Source organism: Panthera pardus, unplaced genomic scaffold (assembly GCF_024362965.1).
Source record: "Panthera pardus isolate Hobbes unplaced genomic scaffold, ASM2436296v1 HiC_scaffold_3, whole genome shotgun sequence".
In the NCBI taxonomy this organism is placed as follows: domain Eukaryota; kingdom Metazoa; phylum Chordata; class Mammalia; order Carnivora; family Felidae; genus Panthera; species Panthera pardus.
In genome coordinates this window covers 51,227,328-51,254,956 of record NW_026526876.1, presented here as the reverse complement: position 1 = coordinate 51,254,956, position 27,629 = coordinate 51,227,328, and the positions used below count along the sequence as shown (strand labels likewise).

General features: G+C 42.7%; 1 protein-coding gene across 10 annotated transcripts in view; it reads right to left on the bottom strand.

Annotated features, from left to right (window-relative positions):
• RFFL (ring finger and FYVE like domain containing E3 ubiquitin protein ligase) overlaps positions 1-26,544 on the bottom strand; it is a 65,982-nt gene extending 39,438 nt beyond the window's left edge. For 2 of the 10 annotated variants that reach the window (XM_053893510.1, XM_053893512.1), the window contains exon 1: positions 26,326-26,543. The gene's annotated coding sequence lies outside the window, so the exon portion shown is untranslated. Of the gene's footprint in view, positions 1-6,104; positions 6,376-10,929; positions 11,057-15,741; positions 15,891-26,325 lie in introns of those variants that run through there. The other 8 variants (XM_053893511.1, XM_019423942.2, XM_019423943.2 and 5 more) reach the window with 7 other exon arrangements.
• Positions 26,545-27,629: the final 1,085 nt, after the last annotated feature.

Here is a 27,629-nt window from a genome sequence, read left to right as displayed (position 1 = left end):
ACTCCCCTTTGACTTCAAAGACCAATCTTTCTCCCAGTCCTTCCTGGCTCCTCCTTTTTGCCCCCTTAGTATCCCCTAGGACTCTGTACTTACCATTCTTCTTTTCCTTCTCTAGTGAATTCTACTGGGTCTTTTCAAATCTATCCTGCAAATATCCCATTCTCACTCTATACATTGCCATACCCTGTCCTACGTACCATTATCTTTCTCAAGAACTAGGGCAAACACCTCCTGACTGGCCCCCTCTTTGCCACTCTCTTTTCTCCACACAGTACTCAGGATCACCTTTCATTTAAAAAACAAAAACAAAAAACAAAAAAACATACTGCTTGTTACTCTCCTGCTTTAAAACCTTCAGTGACTTTCCCACCACCATGCTTATTTTGGTAAAGCTTAGACTCCCCATAGAGCCCACAAAGGCCTGTGTGATATGGGGCCTGCCTTTCTCTCCTGCTTTACCTCGCCCCCCATTGCTGCCCTGTTCCCCCATTCACCTCACCCTAATCCCCTGGTGATCCTCCTTTCAGGTCCTCAAAAAGAAAAGGATGATTTATTGCCCCCCCCCGCCCAGGTCTGCCCACTTGTGGTTCCTTTTAGGCCTGGAACATTCTCCATAGCTCTCTTCACCAAGCTGGCTCCTCTTCAGCGAGACTCGAGCTCACCTGCCCTGTAACACAGTTTTCTGACACACAGTCGGGGCTTGGGGAGTCTGTGTTGAATGAATGGATTCCACAGACTTTAGTCAGATAACTCCCAAATCTAAATATCTGGAATCAGTTCTCACCCTTCAGTGTCAGCACCTGACTTCTAAATGCTTCCTAGATATCCATACCTCAAATTTAGCACAGCAAATACACTCAAAACCAAACCCTTCATCTCCACCCAAACCAGTTCCTCTCATCTTCTAGAATTACATGAGCAATTTAATCTACACCTCCACTTCAGAACCATGAATTTCCCAGTCATTTGCTCCACCTGTCCACAATTCTAATCACCCTTTAAAACTGAATTCAAGTATCACTTCATTCATGCATGCATTCAATCAACCACTTATTCATTCAACAAATACTTGCTGAGTGCCTTTTATGAGGCAGGTACTATGTTAGCTACTGGAGAGCAAAGCAGACATATTTCTTTCTACTGTATATCAGTCAAATAATCACACAAATATTACAAATTGTAAAAACTGTAAACAAAAAATGTTATGAAGGAAAAAGGTGCTAGAAACTATGAGAAAAAATATGCGAGGTTTCAAAAAACATTCCTTAAATGATGTGCTGAATGAATGAGACATAATTTAGCCTAGGCAGACTGGAGGGCAGAGCATACCAGGCGGAGGGTTCAATCAGGTCCTGGAAGCAAGAGGAGACCAGCAGGCCTATCTTAAGGCACCCACCATTCTGCCTTATGTTATACCTATCTGGATCAGTCTTGTTCCCTTCCTCAACCCCCACCCTCATTTTAAGGTTATCTGAGAGAAAGGACATAGACTGTCTCATATGTGCCAACACCCTCCAGGAGATACTGATTAACAGGCCCAGGCCCAGGCCTTAAGAGGCCCTGCAGCTTCCATTATGGCCACCTTGGAAACCAACCACCATGTAAAAGGAGCCTGATTTTGATTAATGAATGATGAGAGACCAAGAGAGTGTCAGAACTCATGGAGGAGAACCGAGATGTCTCAGCTAACAGCTAGCAGAGAGGCCCATGTATGTGAGTGAACCCATGTTGGATCTCCCAGTCAAGTCAAATCACATGGAGCAAAGCAATATGCCCTTCTTCCCTGAATATAACTCACAGATTCATAAGCAATAAAATGGTTGCCATTTGAAGCCACTCAAATTTTAAGATGATTTGCTACACAGTAATAGAAAACTGAAATCGTCAGAAATTCAACGCTCTCTTTTAGCAATCATTCAAATGTTTCCCAACTTGGATGATCAAGAAAATCTTCCTCATATTCATTACAATGACTCCTCCTTCAATTTAAGCCCATTTCCTCTTAGATCTTTGAAGTACCAAAGAACAATTAATCAAAACCCCCCTGGCAAAAACTATTCTTATACTTTAAGATGGTAATCAAGCCATCCCTTAGCTTTTCCTTCAGTAGGCTAAAATCATTCCTTTTTTTTCTTAAACTTACAATGATAGGACTTGTTTTTAAACTTTGTAATCATTTTTATCCTCTCAAACATTGGGGCAGTGCGGGCAGGGGGACAAAAATTGGAGGTCACATGCCAGCATCTAACAGAGATTATTTCCTTGCTCTATGGTTCATCGTATTGGTTCAAATTCCACACAGTCCCAAATATGGCATGTTAGCACCACAGAAGTTATTACCCTACAAATGCAATCATATGCTGACATTATTATGAAAACTTTTGGGCTCTTAACGTTCAGCTTACTCCACCTTGTGCCGACTCCCTTCACTCATCAACCTGGTTTCACACTCCATTATTGAAATAGATTTTAACAAATTCTAGATATAGGAAATACAACAGAAAAGCTTGAGGTTGGAGTGGGCACGCCATTAATTTCAGTCAAGATCTCTAACCACAGTCAAGGCCTTTCTGTAGGTCAGGCGGGCTCAGGGTACCTCCTTCCACCTTGATGGCAACGGTCTTGTAAAAGGCAAGATCTTTAGCACTTGCCTATTGAGCAAAGGCACCTTTTTTTTTTGTAGAACCCAACAGGGTATATTTAACTATAAAGAGACAAACCAGTTGCTTAAAGCAATGTAAAAACACATTTTCTCTCTGAAGTATCACATGAATGTAGGCTTCAATGTCAAATGTAGCTTTATAATCACCAGTAAAATAGGGATAAATAAAGCCCACCCAAAACAGAGTATTGTAGGTATCAAATAAAATGATACAAGGGAAATAATTTTGTAAAGTACTATATAAAAATGGTAGGTGATATTGTAGAACTAAGTTTCAGCAAGCCCAAGAAATATTCAAATCAACTTTGAATGGTTACCTGATGGTTTCAGGTGAAATATATGGAATAGGCACCATGGGCTCAAGTTCATCAAATAGGAACTAAAAAGCTGCCACTTAATAAGAAAGCTTATGAATTTTCTAATACTGCCAAGACTAATAAAAATGTTCGGACTAGTGGTTGGACCCTGGGAACCCACTTCAAACACTGTCTGATGGCGTCAGGATCTAGGCCAGGGAACAGGCTCGGTCAAGGAATTCAACAGTCTACTGGAAGAAACCAAATAATAAACTGTGGAAGTCCAAACAAGGAGGAATAACTCTACTTGAAGAAGGCAGGGAAGGTTTCACATATGAAGTAAGTCTCCTGGGGGATGAGTACTTGGCTAGTCTGAGGGGGAGGCCACCAGAAAAAGACACAGAGTCCTAGAAGAAAGTGCAATAACCAGGGATTCGGAAAATGAGAGAAGTTGGGAAGGGGTTGGACTGGAGAGAAATGACTGGGGACAGGAAGGAGATGAGATAGGTAGGATAGGGTCAAATTGTGAAGGACTTCACCTATCAAGCTAAGTTGGAAACAGGGAACCAGTGGCACTCTGAAAACCTGAGAACGAAAAGATTTGATTTGGGCTTTTAGGATGATAACTTTGGCAACAATGTGGAGGAGACAGGAGCAGAGAAAGACCCATGGTAGAGTGGCAAAAGCCCAGTCAAGATTTGATAAGGGGGCAGGAGTGGTGGTGGAACCTGGCTGGCTCAGCCGTACAGACTCTTGATTTTGGGGTCGTGAGTTTGAGCCCCACATTGGGGGTACAGATTACTTTTTAAAACAATAAATAAATAAATAAATAAATAAATAAATAAATAAATAAAGTCTTAAAAAAAAAAAAAAGATTTGATAAGGGTCTCAACCACAAGTTTTAAACTCAAATTCCTGGAGGCAAAGTAGGTAAAATGTGACATCTTTAGTATTTAACATCTGGGAGAAGGGTTACCTGTAATCTTTTTTTTTTTTTTTTTTTTTTTAATGTTTATTTATTCTTGAAAGAGAGGCTGAGCGTGAGCAGGGAAGGGGGAGGAGAGACAGAGACAGAGAATCTGAAGCAGGCTCCAGGTTCTGAGCTGTCAGCACAGAGCCTGACGTGGGGCTCAAACTCATGAACTGTGAGATCATGACCTGAGCTGAAGTCGGACGCTTAAATGACTGACTCACCCAGGCATCCCAGTTACCTGTAATCATTGAAGAGTGCAGGCCCTGCCTAAAACTATTTACACACATTTTAAGCCATTGGACTAGTTAAACAAAATGTCTACTTTCTGACCTCTGGTACAGTAATGCAATACAGTGGAAATGAAGGAAAGCCACACATCAAACAGTACTCCAATAATACAATCAAAAGGGTTTAAGCAACCATGGATTTAGCATATTTAGATGATGTGAGGCATTAAAAAGTATGAATAGGAAGACCTGGTAGACATCATTAACAGAGTTCAAACCTACAGCAATACAAGCAGATAACTGATACTGGGTAGTGGAGATAATGTATGTAACAATTTAAGATGCCTTTTGAACACTCTGGTAGGTTTGTCAAGTTGGACAAAGTCTATCAAATTGGAAATAAGGATCTGAAGCGTGGGACAGACAGCCGGTTGGTAAGACATACTGAGGATAGCTGAATTTATGGGTATATTTGAGATCCTTGGAGTAAAGCTACGGGGAAGAGTGGAAAGACACCCAAGGCAAAGCCTTGGAGTATCTCAACATTTATGGGATAGTCAAAAGAGAATATAAAGAAATAATAGAAGGACACTGGAAACTCAGAAGAGACAAGGTAGCCTCAAAGCCAAATGAAGAGGGTTGGGGGTGGCAGGGAAGGAATGGTTCAACACTGCCACATGCCAAGCAGAGATTAAGTAAGGTGGAGGCTAAAACCACAACACTGGGTTTGGTAATCTGGAGTTTACTTGGGTTCTTCAGGAAAACACGAGCAAGGTAATGTGGGTAGAAGCCGAAATAACAAACGGTTTGGTAAGAGGATCAGAGCTGAGGAAGTACACTATAGGTTCTTCCTCATTCTACCCTGAGAACCATGTGCCAAGTAATATGGATAGAAGTCTAAGAAAACAGATGGTGATTCTTGATATACCCTATGGTCAGAGTAAATTCTGTGTTCTCCTGAGTACTCATCCAGTCTCGGTGAATGAGACTTTGTGGAAGAAGTGACTTCCGGGCTAAAGCCAGTAGCTAGGTTAAGTTGGGGCAGGGTGTTTTAGAGACGGCTGGCTTATGTAAAGGCCTTAAAGGCCTTAAAGGCCTGAGGTAAAAGAACATGTGCCACTTGGGGGGAACTGGAAGGAGCAGAAGCAAACTTTGAGAGGGACAACTGCCTAGCATTGAGGCTGAAGACTTAAAAAGGTTAGAAGAGAGGGGCGCCTGGGTGGCTCAGTCAGTTAAGCGTCCAACTTCGGCTCAGGTCATGATCTCACGGTTCATGGGTTTGAGCCCTGCATCAGGCTCTGTGCTGACAGCTCAGAGCCTGGAGCCTGTTTCAGATTCTGTCTTCCTCTCTCTGCCCCTCCCCCATTTGCACTCTGTCTCTCTCTGTCTCAAAAATAAATAAACATTAAAAAAAAATTTTTTTTTTTAAAACAAGGTTAGAAGTGAAGAGCAGGAGGGAGAGAGAATAGTAGTCTGATCAGAATTAGGGATGAGGAGAGGTGCTTCATAGTACCTCAGAAATATGGAAACTCACTGATAAGACAGCGTTCCCTATAATTCGATATTCCCAATGATTAGGTAGATAATAAAATACCTTTGCTTCTCTCTCTTCCTTTAATAACGGTTCAGTTTGACCAAACTGCTTCTCAAAAACCATAGGACAGAAACTATAAGAGCAAAAGATGGATAAAGCTGTAAGCCTGATGTGTTTGGCTTCTCTAAGGTTTCTGTAATAAATGGTCTAATTAGGTCTAAAACCACATCCAGATCCCAAATGAAGTGAAACTTCTCCCCTTCAGACCCCCTCCAAAGGACTGAAGGACTGACTTTAAGACACCCAAACTTAAGGCATTAACGAACTTCTGAGACAAAGGACTGGCCCAGTTCGTCCTGCAGCTCAGTCTAGCTGATGAAAATGAAACTAAGAGAAAACAGTCTGGGGTTACCTGGTTTTGCCTGTTTCAAAACATTACCACAGCAGAGAGCAGGCTGCCTCCAGTTCCTGCCGCTGAGGTCCTTGGAGCCATTTCAGATGAGCTCATCTCAGGAGCCAACAGCAGCAGCTTTCAGGCAGAGTGAATGGTGCCGCCTGGGGACGTATCTTTGGTAAGCGAGATTGCAACAGAGCAGGCGGTTTACCCAGGGCAGTGCTGACTCATGCTAGGCAAAACTCCTCTTTCCCAAACAACCCAGCCTGAGCCAACCACAATCAAGTGCAACCTCGAAAAAGAAGAGGCGCCCCACTGATTTTTTTTTTTAATCCAGTGCTGATTACCAGGGGCAGCTTCCTCATGGCCCTCCTGCTGGTCGATCGGCTGCCTCTGGAGCCCTTACCTGGGAGGCTCCAGTGGTCACTTTCCAAAGTTTCATTTGAGAACTGCCCAGGGCTCAGGGCAGCAAGATTACAGAAGGTAGCAGGTTCACAACCCTGAAGATTTCTCCAGAGTGGCTGATAAAGAAGTCACTTTGCATTTACAAATTAGAACATCTGGGTCAGAGGACTCCGGAACTTGCCCAGTCATCCTTAGCTGGTCAAATCATCAGAGTGAATTTCTGTCAGCCAGGACCAGGCTCACTCTTCTTTTTCCCTACTAGGCCTTCTCTGACCTTTCTATTTCCTTAGGCAATTCAAAATCTCAAATTAAGACAGAAATAACTGAAGGCTTTTTTGTTTAATCAGCTGCCACACACAGCTTAAGCTACATTATCCACCATCACACCTACCAGATGCTTAAGGAATACAGGAGTGTGTGAAAACTGTATTACCACTTACATTTAAAAATCCCTAAATCTAGGTCGATTCTCATTTATTGGCCAGCTTATTAAATAATCAATTCTAGAATGACTGGTTCATCAAAGCTATTAATTATTATTGAATTTGCCCTGCCCAGCTAGAACGGGCTTTGGTGCTATACCAAGAAAACAAAAGATTAAGCCCTTGCTTTCTGTGTTTTCTCATTTGATAAGAAAGAAACGAGATTTCGTATCAGATCCTTCTGTTGCCTGCTCAAAATTTCCCACGGCTACCAGCTCTTCCTTAGCATGGGCATTCAAGGCTCCCATTGCAAGCCTTGTCCATCCTTCAAGGCAGATCCCACATGCTATGAACTCTGGATATAACTACCAGCCCAGCCTGTCATTCAGTAAATGTTATTAGGTTAATTAAAATGTATGTGCAGACCGTCAGATTTTGGGTTTAATAACTATGCTACTTAATTCTATTCCTTTTCAAGGGTCTAGTTAAAGAAAAAAAAAGTTATTTATCCAACTTGCTTAGTTCCCCTTAATTACATTATTCCAGTAGGCTAGCCACACTGGGCTTTATAAGGTTTTATAAAATGTTCTCTCTTTTATTTCCTCCCTTTCAGCATTTTCTTTTTCAGAAAATGGCTGTTTAAAAGAAGTTTTCCTACAGTATGTGTTAATTAGTTCTTTTCAAATGATAAAAGCATTTTACAGCAGCTGACAACCATTATCTCATGGACCACATTTTAAGAAATATTTCTGTAGTTGATGATAAACAACATTCTGGTATGGAGCAACTTTCAAGGTTCGTACAGTAATGGACAAATATGAAACCTCTTTTGGAAAAAACATTGTTAGAGGCTTCTGGCTCATTCTATATTAGTAACTGTAAAAAAGGAAGAGAAAATTCAGATGGTACTATACCCAGGAAGTAAATGTAAATTATATAAACAGCAACACGGGGGCCAGAAGCATGAGAATCTCCTAATTCTGCTAAAATAAACACCATTAGCAGGTGAAGAGAAATATGGCAGATTATCATTTCCCGGTTTGGGATTCTGTACAGTTCCAATCAGTTTCCCCAAAATATAACCATACATACCCATCCCAGTTCCTTCTTTTAGACTGGAAAGGCTGAGGATTACACTGATTTAGGGCTTTCAAAAGATGCTAAATCTGAACAAATGGCTTCAGGCACTTGAAGTTTTATGAGGTTATATGAAAACTAGGAGGTTATATGAAAACGAGAAATAAAAAAAATAATTGTGGCTTTGTGCTTATTAAGTTCTCTCAATGCATTATGAAAACTCAGACAAGTTATTCCTCACCTAAAGGTACATTTTATGGGTGGTCACAGGAGAGATTGTGTGTGTGTGTGTGTGTGTGTGTGTGATATCTGCACACACTCACACTGCTTTTCTTGAACAGGAATATGTAATGCTATTTATAGGCCCCCCCCCTTTTTTTTCTGCAAGAGATCTTAACGTTACAAATGTTAAGTAAGCCAGGTGTCAAAAGAGAAAAAAAATTCACATCTCTGGATTCTGTCATCTTCCAAATCCATAGAGAATTACCAAATACATACAAAAAGATATGGGAGGATACACACATCAGGGAGGGAGCTGCAATGGGAGATCCAGGAGGTATTTTTAGTTTCGCGAGAATTTTAATTTTTTTGTTTTAACAAGGAACACATATTCAAGTATTGGTAATTTATTTTTTTAAAAAAATTTTTTTAATGTTTATTTTTGACAGAGAGAGAGACAGAGCATGAGCGGGGGAGGGGTAGAGAGAGAGAAGGAGACACAGAATCAGAAGCAGGCTCCAGGCTCTGTGCTGTCAGTACAGAGCCTGACGCGGGGCTCGAACTCACAGACTGTGAGATCATGACCTGAGCTGAAGTCGGATGCTTAACCGACTGAGCCACCCAGGCACCCCAAGTATTGGTAATTTAAAACTGGGTTAAACGTTTTACCATTTATTAACTAATCTTTTCCCTTTCTCACTTTTTCCTCTTATCATCTCCCTTTTACCTACTTTCCCCTCCCCAACATCCTAAAGGATACTGCACATTTATTCTTTTCAACAAAATTAATCTTATTAATGTCCATATCCTTTCTCTTATGGAGAAGAGGTTGAATTGATAAATCCAAGTCTCCAGAAACCAGTGGCTGCCTCAGCTTGTTGAGTATTAGGGACATTGCCAAATTCTCATCTTTGGAGTTCTAGGATCTTCTAACCTTTTTTAAAAAACTAGAGTACCTCCCCTTCAAAAAAGACAGATGAGCATCAACCAAACATCTATCATCTAATAAATCACAGAAATTAAATGTGAAAAATCAGTAAATTTTAGGATACTCAAGAATCCACTCTAGGGGTACTTAAGAATCCACAGGGGTGCTTACTGAAAATAATTCTTTCTCATCCGAGTCCCTCAGACATTCTGGATTAGCCCAAGTGGAGAGGCCCAAGAATCAGAATTTTCAATCATCTCCTGCTCCCACGTGATTCTGATGCAGGTGGGACTCAAATATTTTGAGATACCAGTCATATAGCTATGTTCCCCGAGCACTGTTTACAATAAAATGAAAAGTTGTGTTTCAAAGACCACCAAAATGAGCCACAGTCTCCCTGAGTATGCCACAGACATTAGTCCTCTTACCCACAAGAATCACCAAGTATACAACAACTGAACTGTATTTATTTTGTCAACTGGACCATTATTTTCTTCAAGCCTCCAGAGACAATTATTACCCTAACTACTCTTAAGGATTTTAGCTGTCACCCACAGTCGTTATACTGAGACACTTTCACACCTGGGATGCAGTACAAGGGGCTTAATGGAATTTTTATGGCTGTAAAGATTAAAGTTCACTTGACTCAACAGAATAGTCAAATAAAACAAAGGATAAAACCTCCCAAAAGGCACAGGTTGAAAGTAGAGGCTTTTGACTTCCTGATGAGGCAGTTTTGCCCAGAAATTCAAACCATGGGATGCTATATAGCTCATATGTCTTGAGAGTACCCAAATGCCAACTTATCACCATAGCATCAGCCAATGCAGGCTTACTGTAACATTTGGAAGCACAAACCTCCTGTATAAAATGGCCTCTCCTGGGAGACAGAGGCTGTCGCCATGCCGGGGATCATTCCATCTTGGGGCCAGAAGGACCAGGCAGTCCTTTTAATCTTTAACGAGCCACTTTCACGTTCAGGTGTGGGAACCTGCTTCACAGCACTTTGCTGCAAAACAACACCCGCCCCCCCCCCCACAACCAGCTGTGTGAGGGCACGTGATGTGAGTCTGTCTCTGATGGTACAGTGACCAGAATCTGGTCTATAATGTAATTGTGGGCATTTGATTATCCACTGCGGTGTAATAGTTCAGAAGGGTATCCAATATCGAGGGTACAGCAACTGCCTACCTCAGTCACAGTGAAATACTAGATCCCTAAATGTCAGGGAATTGAAAAAGTAGCAAGCCTGCGGGAAAAGGAAGAATCCTAAGCTGACAGGACACAGTCGGAGGCCCTAATAACAAGATGGAGGGAAAGGAAGTCAGCAACGTGACCAATCTGCTATCCTGGGCAGCTCAATTTAGAAACCTGGCGATGGAAATGTGGGAACTCGTCTGATAGTGTAATTTCCTTTACAAAGCTATTTCTTCATTTTCTCTCCTGAGTTGTTAATACAGAAGAAGGGTAGGGACAGGCCCTTGTCCTCCAGCTCCATCACGTAAACAACTCCCATAGCTTCATAATGAAGTGATTAGTAGGCTCACGTCCTATTCCCCAGTAACCACCCTCTCGGAACAAAGATTCTGTAATTCAACTCTGAAGATTTCCTGAATTCACAATTCTTCTTTACTGTGTACCTCTGGACTCTCCTCTTTAAATACATCCACACACACTCCTCTTTCTCTCTCTACTCCCTGCCACCTCCCATACCCATGCCCTGCCTCCCATAAGTCAAACTTTCTGACTTTTCACTTTGGTTTCCACTAAAATGCCACAAGATGTAAGTTACCTTCTCGCAGGTGCCCAAGTCTATGGGGCCTCTGTTAACATGTGTCTCATCTGGATGGGTGATTTCTGGCCAAGTAGACAAAACTACCTGTTCACCTACAGTTAATCTTCAAACTGGCTTGTGTAGGCTCTGGAAATAAAAGAGTAAGGCTGCACAGCTTGAATGTCCCATCAAGGTAATCAAAATAATGGAAGAGAGACAGTAGACAGGAGAGATTTCAAAATAAAGACTGAACTGTGCATTTCAGTAGCACTTAAGAAAACACTCCATCTGATTAAGCCCCTGATGAGTAGGCTAATACCCAAAGGACTGTACGTTCTCCAAAGATTATTGTGCTCACAGCTCTTCCTTCCCTCAAGGTTCATAAAATCAAACTTGCATTACTTATAATAAAGTGGATAGGTAGATTCCAACATCCAGAATTCTGCTGATTTCCTTGCAAATAAAGCTACAACCTTATTTCAACCCAAACTCATGTAACGAAGAATAAAATACATTTTGTTTAGGTCTTTCAAAGGTACCTCTCATGCCTTCTCTCATGCCTTTTATAAGAGAACAAAAGGGGTTAGAAAAAGGAAAACAACACTATCCCAAGCTGAAGCACTTAAAAAAAAAAATCACAGCCAAAATGCCCATAATACATTCTCCACTGAAAACAAAAAAAGCATTAACACAACAGCAGATGGGGACTACAGGAACACGAACACACACACACAGAATATACATACACATAGAGTGAAAGAAGATACAAAACACATATAGTTCAAAAGTTTAAAACCATTTCATAGTAGTTACTTCTGATAAGGATGGGGTTTACCTCCTGCTTTATATTACACTCTCGTGCTATTTTAGTATTTTTTAAATGAGTGACATAAGCTAAGTAATATTACCAGAAGTGGGGTATCTAAGGTCACTTGACAAAAAAACAGCTATGTGAATAAGATGGTAGGGCCATTGTAAAACCAATTTTCAGCATATTTAAGGATATACTCACTGAGGCAAATTTCTAAAGAACTAACCAGAAATTTGGGGCACCTGGGTGGCTCAGTTGGTTAAGCATCCAACTCTTTTTTTTTTAACATTTATTTATTTTTGAGACAGAGAGAGACAGAGCATGAACGGGGGAGGGGCAGAGAGAGAGGGAGACACAGAATCGGAAGCAGGCTCCAGGCTCTGGGCCATCAGCCCAGAGCCTGACGCGGGGCTCGAACTCACGGACCGCAAGATCGTGACCTGAGCTGAAGTCGGACGCTCAACCGACTGAGCCACCCAGGTGCCCCAAGCATCCAACTCTTTAAAAAAAATTTTTTTTAATGTTTATTCACTTTTTGAGAGACAGAGGCAGAGCGTGAATGGGGGAGGGGCAGAGAGAGAGGGAGACACAGAATCCAAAGCAGGCTCCAGGCTCTGAGCTGTCAGCACAGAGCCTGACGCAGGGCTCGAACTCACGGACTGTGAGATCATGACCTGAGCCGAAGTCAGACGCTTAACCGACTGAGCCACCCAGGTGCCCCCAAGTATCCAACTGGATTTCAGCTCGGGTCATGATCTCATGGTTCATGAGTTTGAAGTCCCCCCCCCCCCCCACCTTGTCAGGCTTGCAATTCTCACTCCCCCTCTCTCTCTGCCCTTCCCCAACTCGTACCCTCGCAAAAATAAATAAAACATTAAAAAAATAAAAATTAATAAAATAAAGTAAAACATTAAAATAATAAGTAAAAATTAATAAAATAAACATTTTTAAATTATACATAAGTATAAATTAAACATTTTTGAATTATAAATATAAAATAAAATAAAAATTTTATTATAAATAAAAATAAAATAAAATAAAAAAATAAACATATATAAACCATCCGACTCAGCAATTGTACTCCTAGGCACTTAATCTAGAGAAATTAGAACTTGTATACACAAAACACCTCTAAACAAATGTCCGTGACAGTTTTATTTACATTCTGAAAACTGGAAACAACCAATAGGTGAATCGCTAAAAAAAACCTGTGGCACATCCACTACTTCTCAACAAAAAGGAACGGGCTACTACAACACACAACTTGCATGGAAGGCATCGTGCTAAGTTAAAAATGCCAATCTCAGAAGGTCACATATTGTTGTGAATCCATTTCCATAACATTTCAGAAATGACAAAATTATACAGACAGAGAACAGATCGCTGGTTGCCGAGGATTAGGGATGATGTGACTATAAAAGTGCAATTACTCATTCAACTGTCCGATCACCACGGGGAACCCAGAAAGGCGAAAAGTTTGTAAAGCAAAGCACATTTCTTCTTATTTTGCAGTTCCTACCATGCCAGAAAAAAAAGAAAGAAGATTCTCTAAGCATGGATCAGTTGCTGGCCCAACCACCTGAAATACATTTCAGGCATTACCTGTGCCTCATCCCTCCCTGCATTTCCGTCTGAGCTCCCCCAGAGCCATGAGCAATGAGCCAAAAGGCAGAAGTAACCCATACAGAATGAATTCTGCTGTAGTTTCAGCTCAGCATTCAGCCAAAAGTACCCTGCTGGAAATCAAAAGCATCTGAACACTGCAGCAACAAGACAAAGAAATTGTGAAAGACGTGGTTACCAGGTAGGGCACCTCACATGTGACAGGCTTCTTACTACAAATAGCTTTCCTTACAAAAGTCTCAGGAGCATTCTCCAAAAATGTGAGGGAGAGGTTAGCAGAAAAAAATTAACTGATGCTTCTTCTGTGATTCTTCAAGCCAGTCCTCAAGGGTTTCATACGTAGGGGAAGCAGGACACGTGTCTCAAGCCCAGAGAGCAAAGTTTTACTTTCTATACTGATCAGGACTTCCTCCTGAAAATGGTCTATCACCATTTATTCCATTATCATTTACAACAGGAAGTCAGAACATCTACATGTCTTATGTAGAAGGCAATTTATTGAGGCCTAGTGACAAACAGGAAGACACTGCCCCCACCAGAAAAAAAATAATTGAAAAATGAAAAGCCATCAATAAATCCTTCTCTAAGCCAAAGCTTTAGCTGTTTAGCCAAATGTGCTTTTAAGGGCGACTGGTTTATACACCAAATACAATTACAGGGGCACCTGGGTGGCTCAGTTGGTTGAGCATCCGAGTCTTGATTTTGACTTAGGTCATGATCTCATGGTTCGTGGGTTTGAGCCCCACACTGGGCTCTGTACTGGCAATGCAGAGCCTGCTTGGGATTTTCTCTCTGCCCCTGCCCCACTTTCTCTCTCAAAAAAATAAATAAATTTTTAAAAATACAATTATAATGTTAGAATTTGGAATAAACCATGAAACAACACTTCAGTGCTAACAGAACTAAAACTAGTAAGTAACAAGTGTTGCTAACATCTTTTCTTTTTTTTTTTTAAGAGAGAGAGCTAGAGAGCCAGCAGGGGAGAGGGGCAGAGGGAAGGAGAGAGGGAGTGGGAGAGAGGGAGAGAGAATCTTAAGCAGGCTCCATGCTCAGCACAGAGCCCCAAGTGGGGCTTGATCCCATGACCCTGGGATCATGACCTGAGCCAAAACCAAGTCGTACACTCAACAAACTGAGCCACCCAGGCACCTAATACTCTTTTTAAATACCATTCCACACAAAGAGGCCCACATATAAGAAATTTCAAAGCCCACCACTATATGAACTAGAACCTACTTCTGAAGACATACTCTGAAAAGTAATGGTAACGGATGTGTCAGCGGACCATGCGGCCACTATAGCCTGGTGGTTGAAAGCTTGGACTTCACAGTCAGAAGGGTTCAAACACTGTGTGGCCTTGCACCCATCACTTAACTTCTCTGTGCAGTGTTTTCACATCTGTGGAACACAGAAACTAGTACCCATGCTTCGTAAAACTGTTGGGAGGATGAAATAAGTTCATATAGTCAAGTCCCTGCACACAGCAAGTACACAGGGAGTGTTGGTAATTTTTATACAGGTAAAATATGGCACAAAGACAAGTATAACACAGCAAAAGAAATGTCAGTCTTTTCATCAGTCTTCCACCAAATTCTCTCATACTTTTAGACAAGAGTAAGCCTTCCCCTGACTCCCACCAAGCAACCCATACAATTCTGTTCAGAAAAAACGTATCATTTTACACAATGGAATGAGTAAAATAAATCCTGCTGAGCAGGCCTAATGCTTCCCAAACTCTCGCGGGCAAAATATGATTTCAATAGGAAAGGGGGCTGTTTTGTCGAGACAGTTTTAATAATGTCCTTCACCAAATCAAATGTTCAAAGTGCAAATTCAAGGCTTCACACAGCAGGCACAGACTTTCAAACACATCTGTATCCTCATCCTTCTTTCCTAATCAAGGTTATAATAACCAAAGTCCTCTGTAGGTGGCACACTGCCGGACAACATGCCATCCTACTGAATAGTCAGTAACTAGGAAAGAAAGGCCCAGGGTGTCAACATTCTCTTTACAGTCCCCCACCCCCACCCCACCCCACCCCACCCCACCCCACCCCAGTCAGAAAGATAACGAGAGACATTTGTTCGAGAGACACTTAAAGAAAACAGTTTTAGGGGCGCCTGGGTGGCGCAGTCGGTTGGGCGTCCGACTTCAGCCAGGTCACGATCTCGCAGTCCGTGAGTTCGAGCCCCGCGTCAGGCTCTGGGCTGATGGCTCAGAGCCTGGAGCCTGTTTCCGATTCTGTGTCTCCCTCTCTCTCTGCCCCTCCCCCGTTCATGCTCTGTCTCTCTCTGTCCCAAAGATAAATAAATGTTGAAAAAAAAAAATTTAAAAAAAAAAAAAAAAAAAAAAAGAAAACAGTTTTGACTTGAATAATCTAGACACAATGCCATACCTTTCTCCACTTCTAGGTTTCCCAACTATTCAGGGAACAGCCAAGACGTTTTGGAATCAGAAACGTAAATTGTTTCCAAAAGTGTTCAACAATGCTTGTCCAAAGGCCCCAACAGAGCTGGTAATTTAGACAGCTGTGCTAGGAGCCACAGAAGCTGCATTTTCTAACTAGTATTGCTTCTGAACAATTGAAACTTTCTCCAGTGCAAAGTCCAGACACAGGGAGCAGTGTTCCTTGAGAACATCCAAACAGTTTCATTTTTGTTTAACCACCAAAATAACAGCTCCAATAATCTATCAAGTTTGACATTTTATCCAACTAGGCAATTTAAACCAGGATGCAAAGCCTGCAGAGATTATCCCCCCCTGCTCCATATCAACATTCATGTTGACATTACAGCAACACAAACTAGGAAGATTTGTTCCTAGACTACTTATAAAAGGCTTCTAAAAAAGGCACCGCAAACTTTAGTGCCTCAAAAAAACCGCACATCCCCATTTTATTTTGTCTTACACTTTTAAGGTTTTATTAACTGTGAGTAAAGTTACTCACAGTTAGGCCAAGAGGTTGAAAACTCCTTTTTAGTGCTTAGTCAAAAGAGGTAAACATCCCTCCTGATCCAGGCACCAAATGCAAGTTGTACTGACTTATTCTTAAGCATATTAAAGGTAAGTATCCCTCACCTAATCTCCAAGTAGTAACACTGTGGTTCTGAATTAGCAAATCACCAGGTGATGGAACTTCTCTCCCCAAGCAGGGATGGGAGCTCAGGGCTGTTTCATTTACAGGTAACAGGTAGCTGAGGAAGACAGTGATTATCAATGTCCTCAGAACCACCTAGAACAATGCAATACAAAGTGCCTTAAGCTCCTCTGGGCCTTAAATTCCTCCTCTGCAAAATAAAGGCAGCCTCCTAATTTCAGAATTTCTCAGTATCATCACCACCACCACCACCACCACCACCATTATGGTCGTCAGAAATCCAAGCCTCAGTCCCAAACACTGATTGTATAGGTCTAGGCTAAGAAGCAGGAAACTGAATTTTTTTTACAAGTGCCCAGGGATTATGGGGCACACTAAAATTTGAGATCACCCATATATTTTTATATACTATAGCAATGTTTTTAGGAATAAAAAAGGTTACAATTTGTGTGTAATCCCTGATAAATTATCTTAGGTAAAGAATATTTTTAATTTCGTACATTAAAACTTACAGAAAGCATATTTTAATGTTTAAAAAAAATTTTTCAATGTTTATTTTTTAGAGAGATGGAGTGTGATTGGGGGAAGGGCAGAGAGACAGGGAGACAGACTCTGAAGCAGGCTCCAGGCTCTGAGCTGCCAGCACAGAGCCCGACGCAGGGCTTGAACCCACGAAACATGAGATCATGTCCTGAGCTGAAGTCCAGCACTTAACAGACCGAGCCACCCAGGCGCCCCTAATACACTTTTATAATATTTGTAATATGTAACAAATTTCAACTTTTCCCCATTTTTAAATTTTTTTTTAGTAATCTCTACATCAATGTGGGGCTCGAACTCATGACCCTGAGACCAAGAGTCACGTGCTCTACCAACTGAGACAGCCAGATGCCCCAACTTTTCCCCATTTATAAAAATGACATTGGTGAGGGTGCCTGGCTGGCTCAGTAAGTGGAGCCTGTGGCTCTTGATTTCAGGGTTGTGAGTTTGGACCCCATGTTGGGCACAGAAGTTAAAAAAAAAAAAAAATGATGTTTGGTTGGGAAGACCAAATGTAAATTAAAATACATGTAAATATGTACATGTTATGACATCAAAATTGTTTTGTTTGTTTTTAGAGAGAGTGCAAGCAGGGATGGGGAGAGAGAGGGATGGAGGGAGAGAGGGGGAGAGAGAGAATCTTAAGCAGGCTCCACGTTCAGTGAGGAGCCCATTGCAGGGCTCAATCCATAACCCTGGGATCATGACCTGAACCGAAATCAAGAGCTGGATGCTTGACCAACTGAGTCACCCAGGCACCCCAGAACTCTTGAATTTTCTGCAATCCCTCCCAAATAAAACCAGTGGCTTATTTTTATGTTTGTGTTGTTTCTAAAAAGATGAGACAGGAGGATTTCAGGCTACAGTTTATGAGCATTTCCAAAAGTGTGTACAGTGCAGGTATGGACAGCCTATATCTTAAATAAAAACCAATTTAAAAATAATTGTCAGTGTATTTTCATTTCATATTACAGACATGTTGATATGCTGTATGAAAAAAAAATGTTTAATGTTTATTTATTAATTTATTTTGACAGGGGGTGGGGAGAAAAAGAGAGAGAGAGCACCTATGTGCCTGCAAGCAGGGTAGAGAATCCCAAGCAGGCTCCACTCTGTCAGCACAGAGCCCAACACAGGGCTCGATTTCACAAACCCAGCCCATGAGATCATGACCTGATCCAAAATCAAGAGTCAGACACTTAACTGAGCCACCCAGGCACCCCTCAAAAATTTTATCACACAAAGTTTAAGAATCTGATGAAGATCATCTGGAGGTGAAGTGGCAGAAGGATACCATTTTTATGTCCCCTATTAACTGGCTGGCTCACTGTCCCTATTCATCAAGCTGCTGGTCCGCAACTGTGACAACAACCCAGAGAGTTAGGAAACACCTCACTGGATCAGACCAGTGGGCATGGGAGTAGAGGATTCAGATTCATCTGGAGTGCTGGGTCCAACTATACGGTGAGGGCAGTAAGGAAGGTGGAGTGGCCTTTGCCAAGCTTTCTCGGAATATTCAGGCACCCCCTCTCCCCATCCACCCGTCCCGTAGCAAACACTGGCAAACTTCAGCTTGCACTCAGAATGACTAAGCAAATTCTTCCATCAGTAAATAAAATGACCAAGAATGGTACCTGAAGTCCAGTCATGCCCAAAAGGTAGAAACCAAGGCAAACAGGAGAGAAGCTGAAAGACTAAGAATTTGCCGCTATGGGCTGAGAAGGTCCTAGCATCCGCAATTCTTCCTGCCACCTTCTTCCAACTGTACAAAATGTTAGCCCCTAACTCTCCCTCTTCACCCCTCCAAAAAATCCCAAATGCCCAAACAATGGCTGCTACTTTACAAAAAAACCAATTCCCCCTCTTCCTAGAACCATCCTTGACTAAAGATTCCTCCAACTAACTGAACTTCAGCTGACCTACTGCTGCTAGAGCAAGCCCTAGAAAACACTCTGCTCTCTTTCTTCAAACTAGAATGCTCCTTTTGTCCAGCATTTTCGATTAAAGCCTTATGCTCTGGTGAATCTTCTTCCACACTAATAAAATAATAGTTTACCATGGTCAAGAGGAGGTGTAATTAATTGGTTGTGGTCAGGACCTAGGAAAAGGTTGGAAGCAGAAATAGGATGAGGCTATTTCCCAGGCAGATGTCTTAAACATTATCATAAAGAAAAAAGGTAAGATTCACAGAAAATGCTGGAGGGACAACACACTTCTATACATTTTAGGATCAAATCTTGTGCTGTTCGTCTGTATGCCTGTCATCTGGACTGAGACTGGAAAGATTTTCCAAAGCAAATGAGTAGAGCATGAAGAAGATGGGGTGGGAGAGAAGGATGCTCCATTTACTTAAGAAAAGCTTTTTTTTTTCTTTTTTTGCAAGTCTTTTAACATAATCCAGCAGTTGCAAATAAACAATGGTGCTGATTACTAACGAACTGCATTAACCACTCAGAGGCCAGCAGAGCCTCCAGTTGGCCTAACTTCCTGTAAGTTTCAGGATGACTAGGCAGCATTTCTTTCAAGAGGATCAAGGCAGTTAAAATGTTTTCGGCGATCAGACTGGCTCCTGGTAGTTCAAATGGGGATGGGCTTCCCCTCCCTTTAGAACTGGACTGCGGGGAAACAAACAGTTGTCCTAGGGAGCCCTGACCACTCCACAACCCAGAGACAATGAAAATCGGGTCTTTATACGCGATTCCAGAAGGCCTGAGCATGTTAAACTGGGAGATGGGGGCCTAGCCCCCAGCACCAGAGAGGGGCAGCTTTAAAAAGTCAAGTAACACTTGCTCAACAAAATTTTTTAAAAGTTCAAAATCAGCACGAGGGGTAGCTGCTGAAAAAGGCTGCTGAGATTGCAAGAAGGTTTTGCTTATCTTTTTATAGGAGAGGACAATGGAGAAATTACCAGACCAAGGTCACTTTCCATTTAAAAAAAAAACAAAAAACAAAAAACACAAAAAGAGGCTGGAAGCCTTAACAGAGCTAAAAACCTGTGTAAAGTCATGACTCCATGAAATCAGCAGCCTGGTGAGAATCTCTGCAAGAATCCTATAGGAAATGAAGGGCGGATTAGAGTAATTAAATGTAAAGTCTCCTCGAGAGCAACTTCTGTTCCCGAAGACTAGAGCCATTTCTGTGAAACGTATCATAGAAAAATTGTGAGGAGGATTTGCCAGGCAGCTCAGCCTCTCCACTTTCACATCAGGTCTGCAAACGCTATGATCTAAAAAGAACAGAGCGGTGATTTGGGGAGGGCATTAAATAATACACCTTATCAGAGAAACCCACTCCACTCTCCAGTCTTTGCAAAAGTCCACATGCTCGTGTAAGTGTAATATACTTAGAGGTTTCAAAAATTACACACATTTCCTCAAAAGAGATGTAAGGAAAAAATATAATCATGGGGTAAAGGCCAAACATTGTCTCTTCTGAATGCTTAAATAGCCAATTATGTGCCTTAATACATTAATTCTATGGAGAGAAAGAAGACTATTACAGGAAAGTTGAATAAGACATCTTAAAAAATGTACCCTGGGGCCTAAGTCCATTCAACTGACAGTAAAATCACCCCCTCAAAAAAGCAGTTTTATGCAACATCTAGTATTTTAATTTCCCAGCTGCCAAGAGAAATATATAAGGAGCAGAAATTAAACTAATTATGTCAGCAGCGCAGTGAACAAAACTTTAATTGTATTACACACCAGTTAGACATTTGCTGAACAATACAAAGGCCCTTAAGGGTAGAAACTTCTTTAGAATATAAATGATTCCCAATCAAATGACAAAAATTAGTCTGTTTGGGCAATAAACAGATTCATGGTTTAGACACAAACTTTCAACCAACATCGTAATTCAATATAAAAAATAAATATATGGTATAAGAAAGAAATCTTGAAAATGGCTTTGAATCACTCTCTGATTTACATATGCTGTATCATTAATAGGTCCTTTAAGCCAGTATTGTACTAATCAGCTTTTTTAACATCCTGCCCACAAAAGGGCCTATTCATTTAGCTGGGAGACAGGTGTTAGCAACCAGCAACCTCTCTTTTAGCCTGGAGTTTCAGGGGCCTGGCCTGTGATTACTGGGGCATGATTGGCAAGTCGAAAGGAAGGGCACTTTGAAAGGGAGGAGAGAGGGAAAGAGAAACAAAAGAGACCGAAAGGGAGAACGGGAGATGAGGGAAGAAATGGATGTCAGCTGCTACTTAACGGGGCCACCCTTACAGCCTCGTAGACTGACGTGAGTGCCCGCACACTACCACCCAGATAGACAGATACGTATGGCTGAATTTGGATGGCATTAATTCATTTCTGCAAACAGTAACTCTGGATATATGCCTATACTCCTCTCATTCTAAAAACACTTTTGAGTGTCCTATGACTCATTCTTCTTTACCCATATCATCCAGTTCCTAACTTTAGTCCTCACTCTTTCAGAGACTCTCTAAAAGAGCTGACAGAGTAGATATTCCTGGAAAGAGATACAGAGAAGGCCAGATTTAGAAAGACATCTTAAGCCTCTGGAATAGAAATCCTAGCAGAAAGTAGGAGAAGTGAACATTCATGGAGTTGCCTGCAATGTATAAAGAATGTATCTTCTCTCTTTTAATCCACAGAACAATCCCATCAGGTATTATTTTCATCTCGGGGATGAAGAAAATGAAGCTGACAAAGATTAAGGAACGTGTCTTGAAGTAGCAGAGGCCAGGAGGTGGAAGAATTGGGATTCAAAACCAGGTTTGTCTATTTCCTCAACTGTTACACTTCTCCCAAGTTTAATTCCCTAACTAACATGTTGAGTGCCCCAATTCTGTTTTAACTGGGATGGTTCTGTACTTCAGCAATTGTGCTTCCTTCCATGAACTCCGCAAAGGACCCGTGACTAAATTTTATTGACTATTAAGCCTCCATTATTTTCAATAAAGCTCTTTGGCTATGAAGCAGTGAAACATCTGGCAAGTTGGCTTTATTTTTAAATCCTACACGCGGAGAATTCCCAGGCATCTCTCCTATCCAACACTGATCGTAACTAGATTCGACTACCGATTCAGACCTCCAGTCGTTTCCACATTATCATTCATTTGTCCACTCAGGAAATAAAGGAAGCTACTTTCACCAACCCTCCCTCATGACTCCAGATAGATAATACAGCGGGAGGGCGGGGGGTGGGGGGGGTGCCTCTTTGTAAAGTAATTTACATAAAAGTTATAAAAGCTCTTTGTTATCTGTCATGACTAGGAAATGGGCTATTCTAGCAAATCAAACATCCTGGATACCATAATGATGCTTTTAAAGGGACTACCATTTGTAAAGAATTTCAAAGCAGTGCAACAGTGGCTCCCAAACCTGACTGCATATCAGAATCGCTTTGGGGACCTTTTTGGAAATAGATGCCAGAATGGTTTTTAAAATGTAGATTCTTGGGGCGCCTGTGTGGCTCAGTCAGTTAAGCTTCTGACTCGGCTCAGGTCATGATCTCACTCAAGTCATGATCTCACAGTTCGTGGGTTGGAGCCCCCCATTGGGCTCTGTGCTGACAGCTCGGAGCATGGAGCCTGCTTTGGATTCTGTGTCTCCCTCTCTCTCTGCCTCTACACAGCTCATGCTCTGTGTCTCTCAAAAATAAAATAAACATTTTTACAAAATTAAAAAAATAAATACATAAAATGTAGATTCTTGGTCATCACTCATTCACTCAGTCAAATCTCCAGGAGGTGGGGCTGGGAAATCTGTATTTTTAAAGAACCCCTTAGTGACTCAGCTGCAAACTGCAGCTTTCAAGGAATGGCTGGCTTTTGGGAACTCCTTGCAATAAAACACACTAAAAAGGCTAAAGGTTGCACTGAATACAATGTGACCTTTTTTTTACTGATTCGGGAAGACTTGGGGATCTCCCAATGGCTCTAGTTCATCATTCACTACTGTCACCAGTCACTGTACTAGCAAAACCAGAAAGGAAAGGTTAAGATTTTGTATTGGTACAAAGCTGGAAAAACCAGCTTTGGTTTTCCTATCAGATTCAAAAAGGTAATTTCCCCCCCAGAGGAAACACAGATTTTATGCTTGCTCTGAAAAAGGAAAATGTTTAAGATTGTGCAGTAGGATTCTCTTAACCAACTGTTTGGCTCCAATTCAGAACGTTAACAGGCCCAAATGCATCAAAAATGGGGAATATTCAACCTGCACAGGGGAAAGCAAAGAAACTTCATGACCATCTTAATCAAGAGAAAGGAAGATAATGGGTTTAAAGTAAGAATGGCATTATAGGATTAGATAAAACCACTGTCCTGACCATGGCAACTGATAAATCCTGGAAACTGGGAGAGCCAAGGCCTAGGATTCCTTCCTGTCAGGGATGGCTTTCATTTGAGATGTAACAGAATATCCTATTAAAAGTCCTATTTAAAACGCTGTTGATAATATAAAGTCACGATACAAGAAAATGACCAAACCATTTCCCTATTGAAAGAATGGGAGTTCGTGTGTTTGCATATAAAAAGACTGTCCTTGTGTGTCAACTATAGTTCAATTAAAAAATAAACCAAAAAAATGTAATAAAAAAATACAGATTGTCCTTATAATTACCAAAATCTTTCTTACATAAACACAAGTAACCACTACCAATAACCAGTAACCAAACAAAAATAATAACCAGTAATCATTACCAAACCAGTAACCATTACCAAACAATAATAAAGCAGCTCGTCCCTTGAGATTTAACCAATAGCAATTGAAAACTATGTATTCTCATTAAACTCTAAATTATAACTTAGCTCTGTATTGGAGAGGTGAGGAGATTCGAAAGGTACATAGGTTAAAACTTTCATCCCAAAATATAAACACTATGGTCAGTACAAGTTTGATATAAAAGTCTCTAGGGGCGCCTGGATGGCGCAGTCGGTTGAGCGACCAACTCTTGATTTCAGCTCAGGTCATGATCTTGAGGTTCGTGGGTTCAGACCACATGTGGAGCTCTGAGTGGATATTGTGGAGCCTGCGTGAGATTCTCTCCCTCCCACCCTCCCTCTCTCTGTCTCTCTCTCCCCCTCCCCCTGCTCGTGGGTGCAGCACTCTCTCTCAAAATAAATATTTTTTTAAGTCTCTAGTCTACCATTAAAGCAATAGCAGCATTAAAGATTCTATTATAAGACATCAAGGTGGAATTTGTCCCCCTAACACTCTTTAGGTGTCTATAGGTGTTTCCAGAAAGTTCTAGGGACAATACTCTTACAGATGGGTGTGGCTATAATAAACATGACAGTGAACATGTGTTTAGGGAAGAAATTGTGCCCTTTTTTGTTACTGTTGCTGTTTTGTCTTTTCTAAATGCTGGTAATTGAAAATGCTTCTTCCACTGCTATCTTAAGAGGCCTTAAAGATGCATTATTAGATAGTGCTAAGCAGTTAGTTATGTCAACCCCTTGGCCATGAGAAAGATTAAAAACAAATTAATTTCTGGGGCACCTGGGTGGCTCAGTCGGTTAAGCGACCGACTTCGGCTCAGGTCATGATCTCACAGTTGGTGAGTTCGAGCCCTGCGTCGGGCTCTGTGTTAACAGCTCAGAGCCTGGAGCCTACTTCAGATTCTGTTGCCCCCCCCCCCCACCCCTCCCCTGCTCACACTCTGTCTCTCTGTCTCTCAATAATAAATAAAAACATTAAAAAATTTAAAAAAAAAACAAATTAATTTCTAATCTGAGAACAGCTCTTGTTTTGTGCGTATTATTTTAGCAAATGGTTAAATTAAGTCAATTTAGAGAATTTAAAACCCTTGATCCCAATGTAAACAGTCAGAGTAACAGCTCTCTACCTCTACCTGACCAATTTGAAAGTTTTTAGTGGGCTTATCTTCATAATTAGATATAGACATTAAAGTGTGTGGGTGTCTCCTAGATTACATGGAAATTTCCTTCAAGCACAATCAAGTTATTATTTAGCCTTGCCACATCAAGTTGTTATACACAACTTCCAAACTTAAGAAAAATAACACCTCTAAATCAACTGTAATTTATGAACTGTACTCTGAAGTCCAAAATTATTAGGAAATATGCCATAATGCTTCAGAAATACTTGCCATCACCCACTTCCTTGAATGTGAAAAAGAACACAAAAAAAGATAAAGAAGTTATTCAAACCTGAAATCCCCTGAACAGAGAGCAACCCTGCATCTCCCAACCCTGGAACTCTGTATAGGAACTCGGCCCAGCACCTGTCCCCTGCCTACTCCCACTCCTAAAAAAAATGGCTCAATAAATAGGACAGCTTTGGTCACATTGCAGTAACTTGAATTGTCACTAAGAAAATCACAAGGCTCCCCAGACAGCTGTATCAACAGGAGTGACGGGAAATCTTCCCGGTCCTCCAAACCACCTGTAAAAGGGGATGAATAAGGAACTCGCTGCTTTCTAGAAGGCCACATGCACCTGTGGATGTCTGTAATTAGGTCACCGTGGCCTTTAGCCAAGGTGCAAAGTGACAGTAGTGGGTAAAGCCCTATTTCCAAGCTAACCGTAATTCCTCCCTGCGGTAGACTGGGAGGAGCTTGATACACCCTTCCTTGATTACACAAGCAGTTTTTTCCCACTAGAATAAATGGCAGGCCAACAAAAAGGAGAAAATATGCTGTTGTTTGTATCTTCTACCGGCCCGAAATCAGGCTCTGAGCAGACAGATGCCTGCCATGCTCTGACTCCCCTGGTCTAGCCATACTTTCCTACGCCTGGGCAAATGTCTCAGGGGCTGCCGGCTGCAGAGAGGCCCCACTTCCCTCTCCGTCTTGGCCACTGACGACCTCACACACCACCTCACACGAACAGAGGACAAATCCCTAAAGCGGGAGGGGGTGGGGGGAGCACTTTCCCAAACTTCTCCACTAAGCCTCCAAACTCCAGCCGCCTCCTTCCGAGAGGCCCGAAAGGCTCCTCCGCTAGGAAGCAGGGACAAGCCAGCTCCTTTAAGGGGACACCAGGCCGCCGCGTCCCTGACTCAGTTTCCTCTGCCGTAAGGCGGCATCTTTCCCCCCACAAGCCAATTGAACCTGCCGGTATGTAAGGCGTTTGGGGATATTTGAAAAGACCCGTCTCCTGTTACTGCCCCCACAGGTGAAATGCTTTCTTTGGAGGGACTTTTACTGGGACAGGTGCGAGCTGCCCCGGATGCGGAGACTTCCAGCGAGGCAGGGAGAGTCCCAGGCCGCGCCCCGCACGGAGGAGGCGCTTCCAGACCACAGCGCGGCGAGAGCCGAGGCCGAGCAGCGCTCCCACCCCGGCCTCCCCCAGGACCCCACCCAGGCCGGGCGCCCCGCGGATCCCAGCGCCGCCGCCGCCGCCTCCTCACCTGCCGCGGCCGCCCGCCCGGTCCGCACCTGGGAGGGGAGGGGAGGGGAGGAGCCGGATCCGGGCCGCGGACGCCTCAGGCAGGGGGGCTTCGGACTCCGCCGCGGCGGCGTCTCCGGGGCTGAGGGGCACCGGGGGGCGGTCGCGACATCCTCACGGGCGGCCCCAGGAAGTTGGCCCCCCCACCCATCCCCAGCCGCCCGGCCCGGCCGCTCCCGCCCCTCGCGCGGCCCCGCCCCCGGCGCGGCCCCGCCCCCTCTCGGGAGCGCGCCTCCGCTCCCGCAGCGCCCGAGCCACCATAGAGAGGGGCGAGGCACGCGGCGGGCTAGAGCGCAGCCTCCGAGCGCGCCCCCTGGCGGAGCTGAGGCCGCCGGAGGCGGGGCTGGCCGAGTCTGAACCTGAGTCCCGTGCATGCCTGCATTCGCCCCTATCTGGGCATCCCTCTGCTTCTCGTTGCCTTGGTCACCAGACTGTGCGACGAGCTGGAGTCCAGGTCTGAGGCTCAGCTAGATGGTGGTCCAGCCTGGTGACCTTGAACGAGTCCCTTAACATCTTTGAACTTGTTTCGTTGTAAGAGGTTGTGAGTCGCCTCTCCTATCTCATTGTTCCTCGCAACAATGCTATAAGCAGGTAATGGTTCATAATGGAGGCAACCCGGGCCCATCAGGGTTCATTAGTTTAGTCAAGGTTCTGTAGCTGAAAAGCTATTAGAAGCCAGATCTGTAAGACATCAAAACCCATGCTTGTCCCACTCACTCGCTGGCACCTCCCTCTTCTAGGATTTCCCAGTCTAAACCCCCAGGGTTAGTTTTACCCTAAGAGGGTGAGGAAACTTCTCAGAGGAAGGCCTTAGTAAAAGGAAAATGACCCTGTGCTTGGGAGCCCACCCTGGCTATTCATCGGCTGTGTACCTTTCAGCAGGTACTAACACCTCCGAACTCCAGCTTCCTCATTCTTGAAAGAATTGGAATGGTTTAGGAGGTAGGTTGGTATGAGGATTACGGAGCACTACGGAGAAGTGCTTAGCAAACTATAAAGCACATGGGTTGCATGGGGGATCGTTAGCCAGTGTAGACTAGGAAAATGCCTTAGGAAAATAATATACATTCTCATCATTCTTCTGACCAAGTCTAGTGATACTTTCTCCTATTTTTAGGTTCCTATCAAAACCTCCCACAGTTGTGAACAGTTTGTATTTGAAAATAAGGAGCATCACAAGGAAGTGATGTAAAAATGCTATCATTTATACACGTAGACTCTCACAAGTATGATTTCCAATCTTCACAACCCAGCAAACTGAGTCCT